Source organism: Eulemur rufifrons, chromosome 30 (assembly GCF_041146395.1).
Source record: "Eulemur rufifrons isolate Redbay chromosome 30, OSU_ERuf_1, whole genome shotgun sequence".
Lineage (NCBI taxonomy): Eukaryota > Metazoa > Chordata > Mammalia > Primates > Lemuridae > Eulemur > Eulemur rufifrons.
In genome coordinates this window covers 44,329,793-44,349,445 of record NC_091012.1, presented here as the reverse complement: position 1 = coordinate 44,349,445, position 19,653 = coordinate 44,329,793, and the positions used below count along the sequence as shown (strand labels likewise).

Below are 19,653 nucleotides of genomic sequence, written 5' to 3'. Positions count from 1 at the left end.
TGTGCACTTAGATGATGATCAGGGAAACCAATTTGCTGGTGAGTACATGTGGTGCTTATTTTTCCATTCTTGGGATACTTCACTTAATAGAATGGGTTCCAGCTCTATCCAGGAGAACAAAAGAGGTTCTATATCACCCCAAAATGCCAGTCCTTATCCAAAGCTTATCTGCCTTCCCTCCTCCCTGAGTTGTGCCCGGTGACTTCTGATGTCAAGTACGTGAAGGGGGGTCAGCTCTCCATGGGAGGCCCGTGGGCTCTGCTATTCTGTCATAGCCTAGCAGGGAGGTGACAGGCCACGAGGAGCACCAAGTTCCTACCATGGCTGTAGCCAGAGCTTGAGGTTCGAGAGATGGGGAAGAACTGTCTCATTTAGAGGCCTTAACATTAACTTCAGGGCATATTTATTCTGAACCTGACACTGACTCTGGAGGAAGAAGTAGGTAGCAACAACATGAAGAGAACTTTATCCCAAGTCACTGAATTGAGATAAGAGAGCTCCAGGATATTGACACCCCCACCCACCACCCCCAGGGGGAGGCATTATCCCTTTAGATAGCACAGCATATGACTCAGGAGAGTTGGGAGTGGGGAAGGCCAGTGACAACTGGAACAGTCTGTCGGGCCCTAGGAGATAGTCCACCTGACTTCTTCTCAGAACCTATAAAGTGCCATTAGCAAAACCACAGGCATCAGGAGACATAACCAACAAGAGCCCTAGGGAGACAGAAGGCCGTGCTGTGGGCAGAGGGCAGCAAGAGGACAGATGGTCCTTATGCCTCTGGCCCTGGGGCTGGCTGGCTGTATCCTGCCCTGCCCTGCCCAGGATGAAGCGCCCAGGGCTCTCCTGGCCCTTATCCCCTCCCCAACACTGGGAAGGCCAGCCTGGAGCTCCACCTCCCCCTCACCCCCTTCCATCCTGTGCCTGCCTCCTTCCTCCGCTGCTGCCCTGGGCCAGGTCCTCAGGCCAGGACTGGTCCTCCATGTACTGCTCCATGTCTGTGCTGCTGTCAGGCTCTCTGTCCTTGGGGCGGGCCCAGGGGTTACTGGCCTCCTGCTGTTTCCACTGCACTTCCACCAGCCAGTAGAGCTCCATGGCTGTCGTGGCATCTTCCACTGACGAGTGCCTGTGCTGGCCCACCTGGATCTTCTTGTGCAACAACTGCAGGGCCAAGTTCTTCAGAGAGATGTGGGCCCCTGGGTGTGGAGGCCGGGCAGGTTGAGGAGGTTTGGGATGTAGGTGGCATCCCAGGTCTAGCTCCGAGGGTGGACATATTTGAGGGCCTGGAAATCATTGTGCAGCGTGTGCCTCACTACCACCTTGCTCTTCAGGAGCTTAAGGATCTCTTCCTGGGCCACCTGGAAGGGGATGGCCTTGAGCACGTGCTGCCGAGAGATGCCGTTCCAGCGGGTGTGGTAGTCAACAATGGGCATCTCAGGCCGGATGTACTTGTCATAGAGGGTGTCGCGGTGGTAACTCGCCAGCTCACTGACCCGCCATCGGGGTTCTGTGCCCACTATCTCACAATCGATAGCCACGTACTTGCTCGGCAAGGGCCCAGAGGCTTCCCTGGGGGCGGGCCTTCTGCTGCATGGGGCACTGCCAGCTCCAGCCCTTGGACGCTGCCTCCTACTGCTGGCAGCTTCTGTGCCTGGTGTTGCCCTCAACGGTCTGGGCAGCGGGGAGGCCCCTGGCTCTAGAGGCATGCTCAGCAGCCCCTGCTCCTGCAACAAGGCCTTCCACGCCGTGAACCTCTGGTGCTGTCGGCTCCTCCTCCTGTGCCATCTCTGAAACACATCCTTGGCATTCAGGCTGGCAAGGGAAGGGCATAGGCACTGGGCAGACTCAGGGGCTTCACGGAGTACCATCCCAGCCAGTTCACTGCTCGGGGCAAGGGAAACCAGGTAGGTAATTCCCCAATGGGGCAGCAGCCAGAAGCCCACGCGTGTCTTCTGGGCCGCATGTGGCGTCTGGACTCCAGTGTAAATCTTGATCACAGGAGTGGGTTTACACACAGGGCCACTCCTAGGGTGCTCAGAGCCTGGGAAAATATATGTTGTGAGGCCCCTGTCTATACACACTATTTGAATGATGCAAAATTAGTGTGTCAGTACCATTCTGGTGGCCCAATTTCATGCAGTTCTGCCAAAGAAATATTGCTCTGGCTTAGCGGAGCAATCTACTTGCCATGCTGCCCTCCTGGAACCGGGTTCCAACCAGGGGTCCCATAGTTGAGAATTCTGGAGTTCCTTGGGACATCTGGTAGGCCCCAAGCACGGGTAGGGGGCCTAGAGGCTCAAAGAGTGCCTTGAAGGGGAGAAACACGGACCAGGTCCTATGTCTACGTGGGACCCATTCTGAGCTAAGAACAGCCCACCCCAATGATATTGCTGGCCCCTGCCAGTCTCAGACACTGTAGGGGAACTTTGAAAATTTTAAAGAAAGTACTGCAAAGTACAGAGATATCCCCCAAGGTATAGGGCATGGGGCAGGAACCCCAACTGCCCAGGTCTAAAGTGGTACTGGTTACATGGGCATAAACATTTATCAAAACTCATTGAACTGTTCACTTATAATGAATGTATTTTATTGCATATAAATTATATCTCAATAAAGTAGACAATAATTACTAATAATAAAGAAAACTCTGTACCTCAGATTCTCAGGCCCCATTCCAAACAAAGTCAGGCTGGGAAATTTTCATTTGTTTGTTCTCAATTGCCTACAAAATCACATCCAGGATGTGTTGCCCAGCCCAGCCCTGATCTACCACTTCATCCTCAGTTCCTGATACTCCCTTCCTCACCCCATGCTCCAGACACACAGAACTTAGAACCAATCCCCAAAAGTGCCCACACTGCCTTTGCAATCTTGCATCTCTACATATTAGGTTTCCCCTGCTTGAACCGGCACCTTCTCCATGAAAGGAATTCCTACACATCATTCAAAGTCCATCTGAAATGTCACTTTTTCCGTGTAGCCTTCCCTGACCACTAAACAGAGTTAAGATGGAAGGAGGGAGGATGATCTTTCCTTGGTGACCCCACAAGTCTTGGGACACACTTTTTATGGCTATGACACTTGTCAAAAGTGGACTGTTGTTACCTGTCTGGGGGTTTTCTCCCATACCAAATTGCAAATTCATCCAAGGCAGGGACCAGATCTTCTTCAACCCAGCACATAGCACAGTGCCTGGCAACAAAATAGGCTCTTGATACAAGCTGTTGAATGAATGAATCTGTTTCCCTTTGGGGATTCTTTAATGGGAGCCTTTGTTGGAGAGTGTTTTCACCACAGAGTGACCTATAAACAAAAAGTCTTAAGAGCTGGGACATACCAGAACGGAGTGTAATTGGTCAGGGGTACATTTTAACCCCACAGATTATGCCACCAAGGTATTTCAGCCTATCTGGGACCTGTATTTTTGAAATGGCCGGGGTCAGGGCTCATTCTGTGGCCTGTTAGATATCCATTATCATCACCAGCAACATCACTATCCTTTATTGGGCACTTATTAAGAGTTGGGTGCTGGTATGAACACTTTTGTATATTATCTCATTTAATCTTCCCAATAACCCTGGGAGGAAGGTGCTATTGGGTTGAACCATATGAAATTGGCAATATTTGCTCTTTTCTGACCCAATAGCATTATCATATGATTCAACCTAATATTACCATACCCTTTTTAGAAGTGAGGAAACCAAGGTTCAAGGAGGTGAGTCCCTTGCCCAGATTTGAAGTTCATCCATCTAACTCCAGAGCCCCTTTGCTATTTCCACCACACTACCGGCTTCTATCAGCTGTAAAATTATTGCTATAAGCCAATCCACAGAGGCTAAGAGGTCAGACAGGGACGGATTTGGCTAGGATTTCAAATGTTCTTTTGCAGGGGGGATGAGCTGGCTTGGCCTGAAAATGTTATTCTTTCAGTGGTCATGTTTCCAATTTTTTTTAGTCTCTCACTCATCCAGAATCCACCTCCCTCACCAGCCCCCCCCCCCACACACACACAAACACATATAAGGAAGGGAAGAGCCAAGCAGCTGACTCACACACCACGCCACAGTGGCCTTGACTTTGTTCACGTAGGCTCAGCAGCTTGAGACTCCTGCCCTAGCTTTGATGGTGTCCTCAGTTGGCACCCAGAGGAGCCACTGCATTCTCCCCTCCACTATGGAGATGGCTGGAGTCAGTGATCTTGCCCTGGGGAAAGACAGCCATCAGAGGTTGGCAAAGGCTCAAGTCCAAAGTCAACAATGGTGCCCGACATCTGAAAGGGCCCCAGCAATGGTGAAGAGTCCTCCCAGGTGGGTCTTTGAGCCTCGGACAGAACCAGCAGCAGGTAGGGCAGACCCCGACCCCACCGCCATCTACCCTACCCACTTACCAAGCCCTGTGAGATGCCTGCTGGGGCAATAGACCTAGCAGCATTATGGGCTGAGAAGGGCAGACATGGTACAGGATGCAATCACCCCTCAGGAAAGGCTCACAGTGATTCCTGTTCATAGTATGAGGGCAATGACAGAGCATTGCCTGGATCGGGGGTAGGCAGGGGATGGAGTCCAGAGAAATGCAGATAGGCATCAGGTGGGCCTGAGAGGCCTGGCTGAGGAATGGAGGGGGAGGCTGGAAGTTCAGGCAGACCCCTCAGGATGTTCCACTTTGAGATGAGTGCAGTTGGGGGATGAATCAGACTGGCTAGGAGATTGGTCTGGGGCTACAAGTCCTGGGCTGCAGGAGAGAGGAACCGGAAGGGCTTCCTCCAAGAACCTTAGAAGCCTCTAGCCTTTCCGGGCATAACTAGAAAGAGAAGCAGACAGCCCCAGGATCTTCCTAAAAGACAGCTCTTCCTGTTTCCTCTCTCACGAGGGGGCAGACTGAGATACCACAAAGCACCCTGGGCCGGCAGATAGGAAGCCTGGGTGTTGGTCTCATCCTTACCTGCCGGAGCCTACCCATCTCTGGGCCTCCGTGTTCCCCATATGTACAAATGATGAGGCAGGATGGGTAGAGTGCAGAAGGCAGTTGGTTAGACTAGAGTCATGGTTTTCAAGCTTATGTAGTTTGGAGCACTTTCTTTAAACAAAATCTAATGTGGCAGCTCAACATGTAAGGCAGATGAAAGTAGAGCTGCTCTCGGCTACCCCCACCCTCCCCGGAGGTTCCCTCAAAACTTCCATGGCAGCCCAGAGCACCTTTAAAGATCACTGGGTGAGAGCAGTGGCCCTCGAACTTGAGTACATCAGCATCACCTTGAAGGCTTGTTCAAACAGACTGCTGGGCCCGCCCCTTGAGTTTCTGATTCAGTGTATATAGGATAGGACCAAGAATCTGCATTTCTAACAAGTTCCCAGGTGATGCTGATGTTGTTGGCCCAGGGACCACACTTTGAGAACCACTGGCTTATATTACACCAAAGGGCCCTTCTATGATTCAAGTCCAGTCATTCAATATTTACATTAATCCACCTCAGGTTGATTTTCTGTGATATTGAAGTGTGGGAGAGCACCCTGCATTGTGCCCGGCACACATTAGGCACTTAGTCAAAAGCTGGAAGGATCTAATTCTACATGCCCGGCCTATAAGTCTCTTTAGGTGTAAAGTCATACTAGTTACTGGTCAAGGGATTGACAGAGGCAGAAACCTTTCATTTAATGAGTTTACAGTCTGCCACGATCCCCACTCCCCAGGAAATAACACCCCCGCTAATTCCACCATTAGAGGTTATTCCATGTTAAGCATTATCCTTTCCAGACATTCTCTTTTTTTCCAGGTAAACCCCCTGGGAAGGGATAGTTGTTTGGTCCCTGACCTCTCAGCATTTCTCAGATGTTTTCCCCATATGTAGAGAACACGGCCTTGATCCTCTGGGAGTTCTTCCAGGACAAGGGCCTTACCTGTATCGTTCTTCCCAGCATGCCCATGGCTCCTAGCCCGGTGCCTGGCACAGGGTGGGCACTCCATGTAAGTTCACAGAAGAGCATAAATGAAGCATGTGAGCGCCAGCTTGATTGTGCCCACGTGGGCCACTAGCCCCCCATCATGGGCAAGGCTGCTCACTTGGGAATTTTAGAAGGGCATGTAGGGAGGGCAGGTCTCCAGCCACATTCACCTGGGATTGCTGCCCAGGAGGGTTTCCAAACTGGCTCCAGGAATGCTCAGGGCCTCCCATTCCCCACATCCTCCTTTTCAGCCTAGCCACTTTCTTAAACAAATTGGCACTGACCCTGATGACAGACTTGATCATTTCCCTTTGCTTCGTGATTGTGTTAAGTGACTGCCAAAGGCCTGTTCCTGAATAGTCAGCACATTCCTCAGGACCGCGAGTGGGAGCCCATCTGCTCCGGGAGCGCTTCCTTTCCTTTATTGTGCTATTTTGGCTTCAATTTCCCATTTGGACAGGAGCATCTTCCAGCCGGTGAAGAAGGGGAGAGGGTGGAGAGGAGCACCATAGCCTCCCTTCATTTCTCACTCATCTCCCTGGTTTGTCTGGAATTAAATCAACAAATATGCTACACGCCAGGCACTGCTCTTAGCACTCTACGTGTGTCCACACAGTTAATCCTTAAAATACCCCTGTGAGGAAGGCACAGATACTATCCCCATTTTCCAGCTGAGGAAACTGAGGCTGAGAGAGGTGAAGTGACTTGCCCAAGGTCACACAATATATGATAAAGCTGGGATTTGAACCCAGGCAGGTCTGGCTCTGCAGGCTGAGTTCTTACTCATTGGCTCTACCACCTTGCAGGGCTTGAATTCTTCAGGTTCTAGATCTGGGCCCAATGGTATTTGAGGCTATGGTCCTTTCCCTCCTCACTGTCTGTCAGCAGGACCTAAGGTCACTTACAGAAGATTTTCTCCAGCCCTTGCCACTGACACACTCATTTAATGCAATGTTTGAACTCGCAGATCCTAGGCCAATGTAGACTTTACCCTTGGGTGAGTTGTAAGGGGCTGATGTAATAATGCAAAACAGCTGCTGGAAATCTAGAGCTCATTGTGTGTTCTTCTCCTCGTGCCTTGTCTCATTTATGTTTCATGTTAACCCTAAAATAGGTTGTAGGGAGGAACTGAGGCTCAAAGAGCTCCCAGACAACCACAGACTCAACTTTTGGGCGCTTCACTGCTACACTAGACGTTAAACAGCAAGGTAGCCCTCACTAGGTGTCAGGTGTTGTCCAAACACTCTCCTGTATTGATTCATTCAATCCTGACACCAATCCCATGAAGGGTTATTATCCCTATTATTTTCCCTCTTTGTCCCTACTTCACAGATGGAGGAAGCTGAGGCATCTGGAGGTCAAGTAACTAGCCCAAGGTCACATAGCCAGGAAGTGGGACATCTGGGGTTTGAATCTAGACTGTTGGCTTAGACTGTTGGGTTCCCGGTGTAGGCTCTTAACCACTACACTGTCCTGCCTCTTGGCATTGAGGCCACCTCAGAGCACTTGAGGTGCCATATTACCATAACCTTGTCTATCTCTTCTTGTCTCCCTGCTGTTCCAAATTGACTTGATCTTCCCAATAACCATAACTCTTGGAGGTTCTGGAATTCAAATTACAGCTCTGCAACACACCAGCAGTGTCACCTCTGTTTTTCTCTGTGCCTCGGTTTCCTGATCTGTAAAGAGGGGATGATATGGTAATGAGTTCATAGGGTGGTTGTGAGCTTGTAGGCCAGGCAGGGTGGAGTTCCTCATTGCCACCACCAGCTCGGGTTGCATCTTCTCCAGCCCAGCCCTGACATCCTGCTGGGGGAAATGGTGCTTCACGCCCTTTCACTTATCAGTCTCACCCTCAGTGTCTGTCTCTTCCTGTCCCAAATGAAAAGCAGCCCTCAGTTACAGATTCCCTAGGCTTTTCAAAACTTGATGATTACAATTCCTCCCAGGAGATCAGAGAAACCCATTTCCCTAGCATTCTAAGCAGGAATTCTATTGTCATTTGGTAACTCAAACATGGCCAAGGTGGCCCAGCCCATCTCCTTTCTTCCCCACCCTTACTAGAGATAGGCAACAGACAGCTTGACTAGAATACACCCCAGCAGCACCACATGGCCAGAGTCCCTGAGAGAGAACTCCACATCAAGGAAAAGGCACTCATTTCAAATATTTATTTGGATTCTGAGCATTCCTTGCTAAACCAGTGACTGTGGAAGTGACCCTCTCCCTCTTGCCTTCTTTATAGAAAATGCTGAGGTACTGGGCGGGGAATATAAATTATTTGTATCCTTCCCCATCTTCCTAAGTGTCTTTGTCCTATAATTCTAGTCTCCTTTAGTTGCTGCTGGTATCTTGTGTCTTAAGCTCAGTGGGGTAGAGCATGGAGCTACTATCAGCCAGGAGTGGAAAAGAATGGCCCATTCTCTTAGTTCTTTATTCACAGGCCACACTTTAACCCTGGCCACTGACTGAGCCCTAACCCCAGCCTAGATGTTCCCTAACACTGTTCACACACTGGGCCTTAAACCTGGTAACTGGCTGCCCTTAATCTCGTTCACAGGCTGAGTATATATAATAATTACAAAATGAAGGAACTTCACCTTAAAGAGGTAAAGCAACTTGGCCAGCATCACACGGAACCAATCCTCCATCCTAGCCATATACTGACCCTGAACTTCAGCTTAAGTTTGTAGCCACTAAGGACAAGACTTCAAGCGTGTGGATGTATCAGTGCAAAGGGATCCCTATTATAAAGGTTCCAACTCAAAGAGAGGTGAGTGGACACCACATCTTTGTCTCTGAGGGAAAGCCTACTGTTCCAGTCTTCACAGAGTACTGGGGCTATTAAAAAGAATTCTTGCCTAGGGAGAGTGATTTGTATGATGAAAGAAATCAATAAGTTGCTATTTAATGCAGTCCAACCTCACTTACTCAAACTAATTGGAGATAGCCTTTCAAATTAGTGAGCCATTTGTATTGTAGGTTACTTGTAAAGAAATGAAGCTTTATTGCTTTGAATAATTCACAGTAGCTCCAAGTAGGCTAACAAATTGTAGCCTAATCGAGGTCTTAGGAGACTTGCCTTAATGAAATGAAAAGAATCCCCAGCATCGATCATTTGTATGCAAATGATCCTGCCAAAGAAATGACAAAGTTAGCTGCCTTTAGAGTGTGGAAACCAAGCACAGAGTCCATTTATTCAATTCATTTATTACTTCGCTGAGAGTGGCCAAAGTAAGGCCAGTTAGGGCCTGAGCCATTCCCATTTGGTACTAATGGAGCGTCTTCTAACTGGGTTTTACTGTAAAAGGAAACAATTGGAGAGTGGCCTTAGAAGTAGCAGGTGCAATCCATCCACTGATGGAATAGAAGATGGTTTTGGAATACTGTCACTTCCTTTCATTTTTTTTCTTAAGAAGACATTAGGAAGAAAAAAAAAGTTACCAACACAAGTCAAGTACCCCAGTGTTTTGTAAAAACCCGGAACAAACATTAAGGGGAAAAAAATTCGAAGGTCGAGGAAGGGAAATAAACAAGAAGGGTAAGTAAAGCATGAATCATCCATTACCACCTGATGGCTCCTTAAAAATAAAAATAAAACCATGGAAGGAAATAGAGTCAGTGCCACAGTTTGGCATTTTGATAGAGGACCTGGCACAGACTCTGTGTCTTTTTATTTCACAAAGAAGGAACTGACCTTTGGCTTCTGATTTGGATTGCCTTTTCCACAAGGCCTTATAGAACACAAAGTTAGATGATGCTCCCCCAGCACCAGTGCCCACTGTCCTGGACACTGTGAGTGGAGACTAGAGAAGCGTATTTTATTTGCATGTAGTTAATTATCCCCGCCTTGTTTCCCAAAGGCTTTAAGGTGATTTACAACAATAAAAAAAAATGGCAAAATAAAAACAGGGAATCAAGATCAGGGAAAATATCAATAGAAAATTTTAAAGATCAAGTGTTGAAGAGCTCAAAGACCACATAGAGTTGCACTACAGGTTGCTAAAAAGAGGCAGAGCTGGGATTCAAACCAGCTCAGTCCACTGGACCACCTCCTGCAGGAACACGGGCTCCCCAGATGGACCTATCTATAAGTGTGATCTTGGGCCAGATACTCAACTTCTCTGAGTCTGTTTCCTCATCTGAATGATGGGCCTAATAAATACTATTTCATAGGCTGTTATGAAGAGTCAATGTGATGATGTCTGTAAACCACTGAGCCCCACTGTCTGGCAGAGAATAATAAATGGTAAATGTGAGAACAGATAAGAAGAAAGCCTCCCATGATGTAATGCAAAGCATTTGCCCATCATGGCATCTCATTTGATCCTCACATCAGCCAGGCCTTGGGCCCCAGATCACAAAGAAGAAAGAGCAGAGGAAGGGGGAGTCCTTGGGGAAGCTTCCTGCAGGAGGTGGTACTCCAGTTAGAGCTTCTGAAGGACAGGTAGGAGGATTTGAGGGCATGGAACTGAAGGTGAGGAACGAGCTGGCAGTGTATGGGGACAGTAAGAAGACCTGGAACAGAAGGACAGGTAGGAAATAAGAATAGAGAGGGGAGCATGGGGCAGGATCGGCTCATGGAGTTGCTCGAATCTCCCAGATGGTGAAGGAATGTGGATGCCATTTGACAGGAAACAGGGAGTCATTGAAGGATTTTGAGCAGGTTGAGCAGGGGAAGGATGTGACATGTTGGAAGGGATGTTTTCAAAGGCGGAGTCTGTCTGCTGCTGTCTGCTGTGTGCAGGCTGGGGTGGGGGTTGGGAGGAGCGGAGACTGGCAGACCAGCTGCAGTGATCCAAGGAAGAGACACATGATGAGAGCTCAAGCTAAGGCAGTGGGGATGGAGCAGATGGGTGGTTCCCAATCCCAGTTAGGGGTACCCGAGAGGGATGATTCGACATACTTCCCTTCTAGACTCGAAATTTCATGAGGGCAGGGACCGTGCACTGCTTGGTTTGTCACCGTACCCCCAGGACCTAGCATAATACTTGGCACATAGTAGGCGCTCAGCAAGTGTTTTATTAATGAATGAATGCATCCATGCAGACAGATGCTGAATAAGAAAGAATGGTTGATTGATCAACAACAAGCAATAGCTAAAGGAAAACAAAATAGAGGGTCATCAGAAAAAAAATACCAGCACTTTAACTGACTTTCTTTCATTGTGCCTGGACCATACTGACAACGTGGTATAGGAAGGCAGCCCAAAAGAAAGCCGGAGCTGGCCGGGAAAGACGCCATCTAAAGCAGAACACATACCCACAGTAATGCTCTGTAGGAAGCAAACCAACCATACGTCCCCTGGACAGTTCACACAATGTAGGAGCACCACAAAGCAGGTAAATTACAGACAGGAGAAGATGAAAAATGGCATCATTTACCTCACAAAAGGATTAACTGAGGATCCATTTAAAGTAGCAAACTGCCTTTCTATTATACTTAATTTGAGACTAGGACTTGACTTACTAAAATTGGATTCCCATCCAAGACAATATAGAGTAATGGTAAAAGCTTTGATTTGGGAGTCCAGAGACCCAACCCCTGGCCTAGACAAGTAGCAGAATGTGGCGGTTAACAGCACAGGCTCTCCAGCCTGGGCAACACAGTCAGGTCACGTCTCTACAAAAAATCTTTAAAATTAGCCAGGTGTGGTAGTGTGTGCCTATAGTCCCAGCTACTTGGGAGGCTGTGACGAGAGGATCTCTTTAGCCCAGGAGTTCGAGGTTGCAGTGAGCTATAATCATGCCACTGCACTCCAGCTTGGGTGACAGAGTGAGACTCTCTCTCTAAGAAAAAAAAAAAAAAGCACAAGCTCTGCTACCTGGATATGCATCCTGGATGCAACACTGATTAGCTACACAGCCTTGGGCAAATGGCTTAGCCTTTCTGAGCTTCAGTTCCTTCACCTGTAAAATGTGAGAATACAACATCTGATTCTTCCTCATGAGGGTACTGTGAGGATTAAATGAGATAATACATGTAATGTGTTCAGCAGCACCTATAAGATCTCAGTAAGTATTGGCTTTCACTCTTTTTTTTTTTTTTGGAGACAGTTTCACTCTGTTGCCCAGGCTAGAGTGCCGTGGCATCAGCCTAGCTCACAGCAACCTCAGACTCCTGGGCTCAAGCAATCCTCCTGCCTCAGCCTCCCGAGTAGCTGGGACTACAGGCATGCACCACCACGCCCGGCTAATTTTTTCTATGTATTTTTAGTTGTCCAGCTAATTTCTTTCTATTTTTAGTAGAGACAGGGTCTCACTCTTGCTCAGGCTGGTCTCGAGCACCTGAGCTCAAACGATCCACCTGCCTCAGCCTCCCAGAGTGCTAGGATTACAGGCGTGAGCCACTGCGCCTGGTTGGCTTTCACTCTTAATCCTAACTATATGACTTTAGGCAAGTCACTTTCCTTCTCTGGGCCTTGGTTTCCTCATGAGCCTGAGGCTTCTTTTATCCATAACTTGGGGATATGGTCCCTACCTGTACTACAAACTCATCATCTATAACACTTAAGTATCTCCACCCTCTGAGGTCCCCAACTGATAACTCTGCCCTTACAAGGACCATTGGGACTTCTAGAAGAGAGAAAAGGCCAAATAGACACAAGACTAGGATAGAGCATTTTCCTTAATATATTTTGTAAAAATCCCAACTCGCTCAGCTTCCACCCCTAAATTCTAGCCTCTTCCTCCCTTCCCAAGCTGCCCTGCTTTCTTAACCATCTTTATCCCAGGCACTAAGGGAGGATGAGCCCAAGAGCACAGCCATTCTCTGGACAGCTCCCCTAGCCAATCCCCCATTAGGAATTAGGACCTCAAGTTCCTCCTTAGGTTTCTCTTCCCCACCTCCCAGTCCAACCCAGGAAACTGCAATCACATCAACCTCTGCTGCCCTCTGCTGTCTGGCTCCAGATGTGCTAGCTCCAGTTGGGCCCATTAAGTCAGTTTCCAAGGACCTGTCAGTTTTTCGAGGCCCTAGCTGCCACTCTGACTCCAAAAATGCAATGCGGCTGTCTCCTGCAATATCCATGCTCTCCCTTAATCTTCACAAATGAGCAGTCTTCCCTATTCAGACCCAACATAGCCAAGCCACATCACAGCTGGTGTGGTCCATGAGTTTGGATCTGTTATCTTCAGTAAAGAAGGTGAGCTGCTAGAGATATCCATATTCTCATCTAAGTCCCCTTCTCAAACATTCCACAATCATTTATTGAGCATTTGCTGTGTGCCGGGCAATGTGCAAAGTGCAGCTTATGCACTATCTTATTAAATCCTGGTGCCAACCTTGCAAGTAGGTAAAATTATTATTATGCCCATTTTACAGGTGAAGAAATTGAGGCTTGCAGAAGTGAATGTCTTGTGCAAGGTCACAGAGCCAGCAAATGGCAAAGATGGTACATAAAAACAGATCTACATAGCTTTAAAGCCCAAGTTCTTAACCACTGGCCATGGTTTGGAGGCTAGTTTAGAGAGGAAGAAAGCAGAGGAAGACAAACCAATTAGGGTCTGTGGCAGAGCAGTAAGCAGAGAAAATGATGCTCTTTGCATGTAATTAGGAGATGGATTTGACAAGACATGGTGACCAACTGAATGTGGAGTCAGGGAAGAAGGAGGGGTCTGAAATGACCCTCAGGATTCTGGCTTGTGCAACTGTGTGGACAGGGACATGTTGGGGTGTGAGGGAAATGAAGAGATCCATGGTGGACATACTGAATGTGAAATATCCAGGTAGAGATGGTCAGTAGGAAATTGGTTTTATGAGGCTAGAGCTAAGGAAAGAGGTGTGGGCTGGCATCAACTTGGAGATGGGTGAGCTTTTTCAGGGAGAGTGTGATTCCTCAGAAAAGAAGAGGACTGAGGCTGGAATATCAATATTTAAGGGGAAGGGAAAATAAAAGGAGTGGAGGAAGGAAACTAAGCAGCAGCAGCCAGAGATGAACCAGAGGAGTTGAACCAGAAACAATCGTCAAGGAAGTCAAAGAAGGGAGGGGAACAGTTCTTCCAGGTCAACTCCCACAAAGAGGTTAGTGCCCTTAAAACAGTTCTTTAGATTTTGTAAGTAGAAGGCTGTTTTGGTTATCTACTGGTATGTTAAAAAAAAAAAGTCACCCTAAAACTTAGTGGCTTACAAAACAAAAATCGTCGTTCTTCAAATGTTTGGCAGAATGCAGCAGTGAATTCATCAGGTCCTGGGCTTTTCTTTGTTGGAAGACTTTTTATGATATTATGGCTTTGATCTTGTTACTCATTATTGGTTTATTGAGGTTTTCTATTTCTTCATGGTTTAATCTTTGTAGGTTGTATGTTTCCAGAAATTTTATTTATTTATTCTGGGTTTTCCAATGTATTGGCATATAGTTGTTCACAATAGTCACTAATAACTCTTTGTATTTCTGTGGTCTTGTTGTTATGTCTCCTTTTTCACTTCTGATGTTATCCATTTGGGTCTTCTTGCTTTTTTCTTAGTCCAAAGGTTTGTCAATTTTGTTTATCTTTTCAAAAAATCAACTTTTCACTTCATTGATCTTATGTATTTTTTTGGTCTCAATTTCATTCATTTCTGCTCTGATCTTTATTATGTCTGTCCTTCTACTAATTTTGGGTTTGGTTTGTTCTTGCTTTTCTAGTTCTTCGAGGTGCATTGTTAGGTTGTTTATCTGAAGTCTTTCTTACTTTTTTGATGTAGGCATTTATTGCTATAAACTTCCCTCTTAGTACTGCTTCTGCTGTATCCCATGGCTTTTGGTATGTTATATTTCCATTTTCATTTCTTTCAAGAGATTTTTTAATTTCCTTAATTTCTTCATTGACCCATTGCTCCTTCATGAGCATGTTTAATTTCTATGCATTTGTGAAGTTTCCAAGGTTCCTCTTGTTATTGATTTCTAGTTTTATTCCATCATGGTAAGAAAAGATACTTGATATGATTTCTACTTTTTAAATTTATTCAGCCTTAAATAAATAGATATGGTCTAAGATTTGGTCTATTCGGGAGAGTGTTCCACATGCTGATGGAAAGAATGTGTATTCTGCAGCAGTTGGGGGAAATGTTCTGTAAATATCACTGAAAACTATTTGGTCTAGTGTGTAGTTTAACTCCTATGTTTCTTTGTTGATATTCTTTCTAGATGATCTGCCCATTACTAAAAGGGGGGTGTTAAAGTCCCTTACTGTTAATTGCATTGCAGTCTCTCTCCCTCTAGATCTAGTAATGTTTGCTTTATATACTTGGGAGCGCCAGTGTTGGGTGCATAGATATTTAGAATTGTTATAGCCTCTTGCTGAATTGACCCCTTTATCATTATATAGTGACTTCTTTGTCTCCTTTTACAGTCTGATTTGCAGTCTATTTTATCTGATATAAGTATGGCTAATCCTGTTCTTTTTGGTTTCCAGTCACATGGGATATCTTTTTCCATCTCTCCACTTTCAGTCTATGTGTCTTCATAGGCGATGTGAGTTTCTTATAGGCAGCATATAGTTGCGTCTTGTTTTCTTAACCCATTCAGCCACTAGTCTTTTAACTAGAGAATTTAGCCTATTTATATTCAATGTTATTATTGATAGGTAAGGACTTACTGCTACCATGTTGTTATTTGATTTCTGGAATTTTTGTGGTCCTCTCTTTCTTCCTTCCTTCCTTTCTGTCTTTGTATAAAAGTGATTTTCTCTGGTAGTGTGTTTCAATTTCTTGCTTTTCATTTTTTGTGTGTATGTTGTGGGGTTTTTGATTTGAGATTACCATGAGGTTTGCAAAAAAAAAAAACCATAACCAATTGTTTTAAACAGATGACAGCTTAACTCTGCTTACAAAAACCAAACAAACAAGCAAAGAGAAAGCTAAAAGAAACTCTACACTTAAACTCCATCTCCTTCCTCACTTTTTGACATTTTGTTGTTTCCATTAATATCTTTAATGCTTTCTAACTCTTAAAAAGTTTTGTAGTTATTATTTTTGATAGGACTGTCTTTTGGCATCCCTATTCAAGATATAAGTGGTTTATACACCGCAATTGCAGTGATAGTGCATTCCATATTTGTATACTTACTGCTACCAGTGAGTTTTATACTTTCAGATGATTTCTTATTGTTCCTTAATGTCTTTTTCCTTCAGATTGAAGAACTCCCTTTAGCATTTCTGGTAGGGCAGGTCTGGTGTTGACAAAATCGCTCAGCATTTGTTTGTCTCAGAAAGTATTTCTTTTTCATGTTTGAAGGATATTTTTGTAGGATATAATATTCTTTCCTTCAGCACTTTGAACATGTCATGCCACTCTCTCCTGGCCTGTAAGGTTTTCATACCCTGTTGGTAGGAGTGTGAACTGGTAAAGCTTTTCTTGGCAGGCAATTTGGCAGAATCTATTGAAATGAAAAAAGTACACTTTTCTACTTCTAGATATGGATCATCCCAGAGAAACCCTTCTACATGTGCATGGATTTTCATTGCTCTTGTTTGTAATACTGTAAAGTCAGAAACAACCTGAATGTCCACCAGTTATGAAATGCAAGCGGGATAGGGGTTTAAGGACAAGCATAAAGGTTTGGAATTGCCTACAAGGGCAATGGGAAATGGGGCCGACTCAGAATAAGTAAAATGATTGCCAAGCAGAATCAAGAGGCCTGCTGAGGTTGGACATCGTGAATTTGAAGTGACCCCAACCCATAGAGTTGGGATATATTCTCCTATGGAGAAGACAGAGGGTTCAAATGTCCTGGGGTTCAGTCATTCATTCAACAAATATTTATGAATGCCTACTAAGCTCTAGGTAGTGTTCTAAGCCCTAGGATACAGAAGTGGACAAAAAATAAATAGAAACACAATATAATGTCTGAAGAATAACTAAAACAGAATAGGGGATAAAGAATGACAGAGGCACTACTTAAACAATGAGATCAGGGAAGGCCTCTCTGCAGAGGTGACATTTGAACAGAGGCCTGAATGAAATGAAGGAGTGAGCCATGTTAACATCTGGAAAAAAGCACTTGGGAATGGTACACTCAAAGGCTCTAGTGTGGGAGCATGCTTTCCTTGGGGATGGAGATTGGCAGGATGGATGGAATGGAAGGACAAAGAAACAAGACAGTTAAATGTGCTAGTAAAAGGGAGGTTGTGGTGATGGGTTATGTAGTGTGGATCAAATAAGGAAGGAAGGGAGACCAGGGGGTGCTGATAAAATGGAGAGGAAGAGCATAGGGTAAGGGACAGGAAGTTTCAGTGAAATGAAAAGTCACATGCAGTAAGAGTGAGAGATAGAAGGATAGGAGGGTGCAGTCAGAGAATGGAGGTTGGAGTTCAGTATGTCAGAAGACGGCAATCCCAAGCACGAACAAGGCCCAAGATGCTGCTTTGGGTGCGAGAAGCTGAGGAGTCAGGGAGAAAGCGCTTAGAACTGAGGAGCTTTGGACTTGAAGAACTAGGACAGACATTAGATGGGTCATTGACAGGAACCTTGATGTCACCTGGGGTAATGGCAGACATGTGGAAGAGAGGCAGCCATGAGCTAGGTCCTCTCCATGACTGGGGAAGTGTTAGGAGGCAGATGATGGGTGTGACAAAGGCAGTAAGAGGACTAATATGGGGAGTCAACCTAGCCAGGAGGTCAGGGAAAGCTTCCAAACCAAGGACACTCCAGGCGAGACTGGAAGGAGAAGGAGTTCACAGGGCAAAGAGAGGAAGGAAGGGTGGGCATTCCAGGCAGAGGGGAAAGAACAGGCAAAGGCCCTATGCTAGAGGGGACATGGCAAGAGGGACTGAAAGAAGGGCAGTGTGGCTGGAGTGGAGATGGCATGCAGAGGGGCATAAGATGGCTGAGAAGTGAAGAGATCAGGCTCCCAAAGAGGATGTATGGTTGGGAGAGTGCCCAAAGACCACCAAATGGAGGCTTGAGTAGAATCAACAGGAACCTTGGTGAGCCCCAGCTGCCTGAGCAGGCCACAGTGAGACTGCAGTGCCTCATGGGTCCTCCAAACAACTCTGATGCGAGGGCTCTTGGCCGTTCAACTCTCCCCATCCTGAATCATCTCTTTCCACTTCAGGCCTGTTGCCAACTTGGGTTCAATTCTCTCAACTGATGAGAGTAAAGATAGCAGTTTCGAGAAAAGGAGATAAGGAAGGATCTGAGGGCAAAGGCAGGTGAAGTCATCTTTGCCACGAAGGCTAAGGCAGGGACCTGGGGCATGAAGCCAGATGGCTGAGCACTGTGTGGGGACCATCCCCAGGCAGAGTCCAGAAGATGGGACAGGGATCCTCGTTCAGTTTGTTTGTTTCTGAGGTTGACCCTTCAGCCCAGCTGATCTTGGCTATAATATTAACTTCCATTTCAGCAGCGATGGATGCCAGGGACAGAAAGAACAAAGTACAGATGAGACTGGCTTTAGTTCTAGTATGTACTTGAGTTAACAAACATTTGTATAACATTTACTCTTTACTCTCTGCGAGGAATGTTCTGGAAATGTCACAAACATTAACTCATTTAATCCTTCCCCATCAGCTCTGCCTGGGTGCCCTTCAGGGTGGCTAATACGGTGCACAGAGGAGGCAAGGGCCTTTGAGGGGAGACTTCCCAGTCCTCTGGTCTCTGGGAATAACTTCATCACCAGTCCTGGAAGGGGTGAGAGCAAGAGGCCAGGGAGAAAGACAATGGGACCTTTAGCAGTCATAGGATGATACAGCCTCCTCACAGTCCTTGTCCCTGGCTGTCCTCTGAGGCTTTGGGCTTCTGCCTTCTGCTTTCTATTATTATCATTATTTATTTCAGGATATTATGGGGGTACAAACATTTTGGTTACATGTTATGACTTTGCCACACCCAAACCATGATTTGAGGTGTGTCCTTTCCCCCCTACAACACTCACCGCATCCATTAGTTGTGAGTTTACCCACCCCCAACCCCTCCAACCTCCAAGAATATTACTACCGTGTGAGCACCTTAGTGTTAATCAGTCAGTCCCAGTTTGATGGCAAGTACACGTGCCCTCTGCTTTTATCCCCGACGATGGAGTTCGCTGAGGCTCTTTGCTCCCTTTGACTCCGCCCCTTCAGGAAGTCCCATGAAGGTCTTCTTTCCCTCTTCAAAACGGCCTATTTTATCATTCTTGAACGGATTGTTGAAAGCTGCTTTCAACTTGTTTTGGACATAAGCAGAGTGTAACTACATTAAAAATAAAATCCAAAGGAATGGGTGGTTTGCCTCTGGGGCCCTCCAGGCTAGGTGAGAGCATCCGTCTCCACTGGGTGGGTCTTTTGGAGACATTCCTCTCTGGGACATCACCTTTCTTGAGCCCCCAAAGTGAGGGTTCTAGAAAACATTTACTAGGAGCTGCCTGGGCGCTGGTGCAGCGCGCTGCCCTCTGACTCGGCTGGGTGTGAAGACAACACTGGCTTTGGCTTCTTCACTTCCCGCATAGGGAGTCATGCTGTTTAGGAGTGACCTGACCTTCAGGGTAAACAAATCCTTGTTCTAGAAGCTGTGGCATAAAGGGCATTTCCACTTAACCAAATTTGTCTTCTCAGAGCACCCAGACTCCCCTTTCTGGGTCTTTCTTCCCTCTTCGGTGTCATCTCGTGACACCTTCATTCCCTCCCAGGTGTGACTGGCCCTAATAGCTTGGATTTCCCAGAATCAAGAATGTGCAGCTGAATGGGACTCCCATGATCCCAACGGAAGGGCTGGTGGCACTTTTACAGAACGGACTCTCCTGAACGGTGTCAG

At 46.4% G+C, this 19,653-nt stretch overlaps 1 pseudogene; it reads right to left on the bottom strand.

Moving 5' to 3' along the window:
• Positions 1–903: 903 nt before the first annotated feature.
• On the bottom strand, positions 904–1,868 carry LOC138378884 (apoptosis-enhancing nuclease pseudogene; annotated as a pseudogene).
• Positions 1,869–19,653: the final 17,785 nt, after the last annotated feature.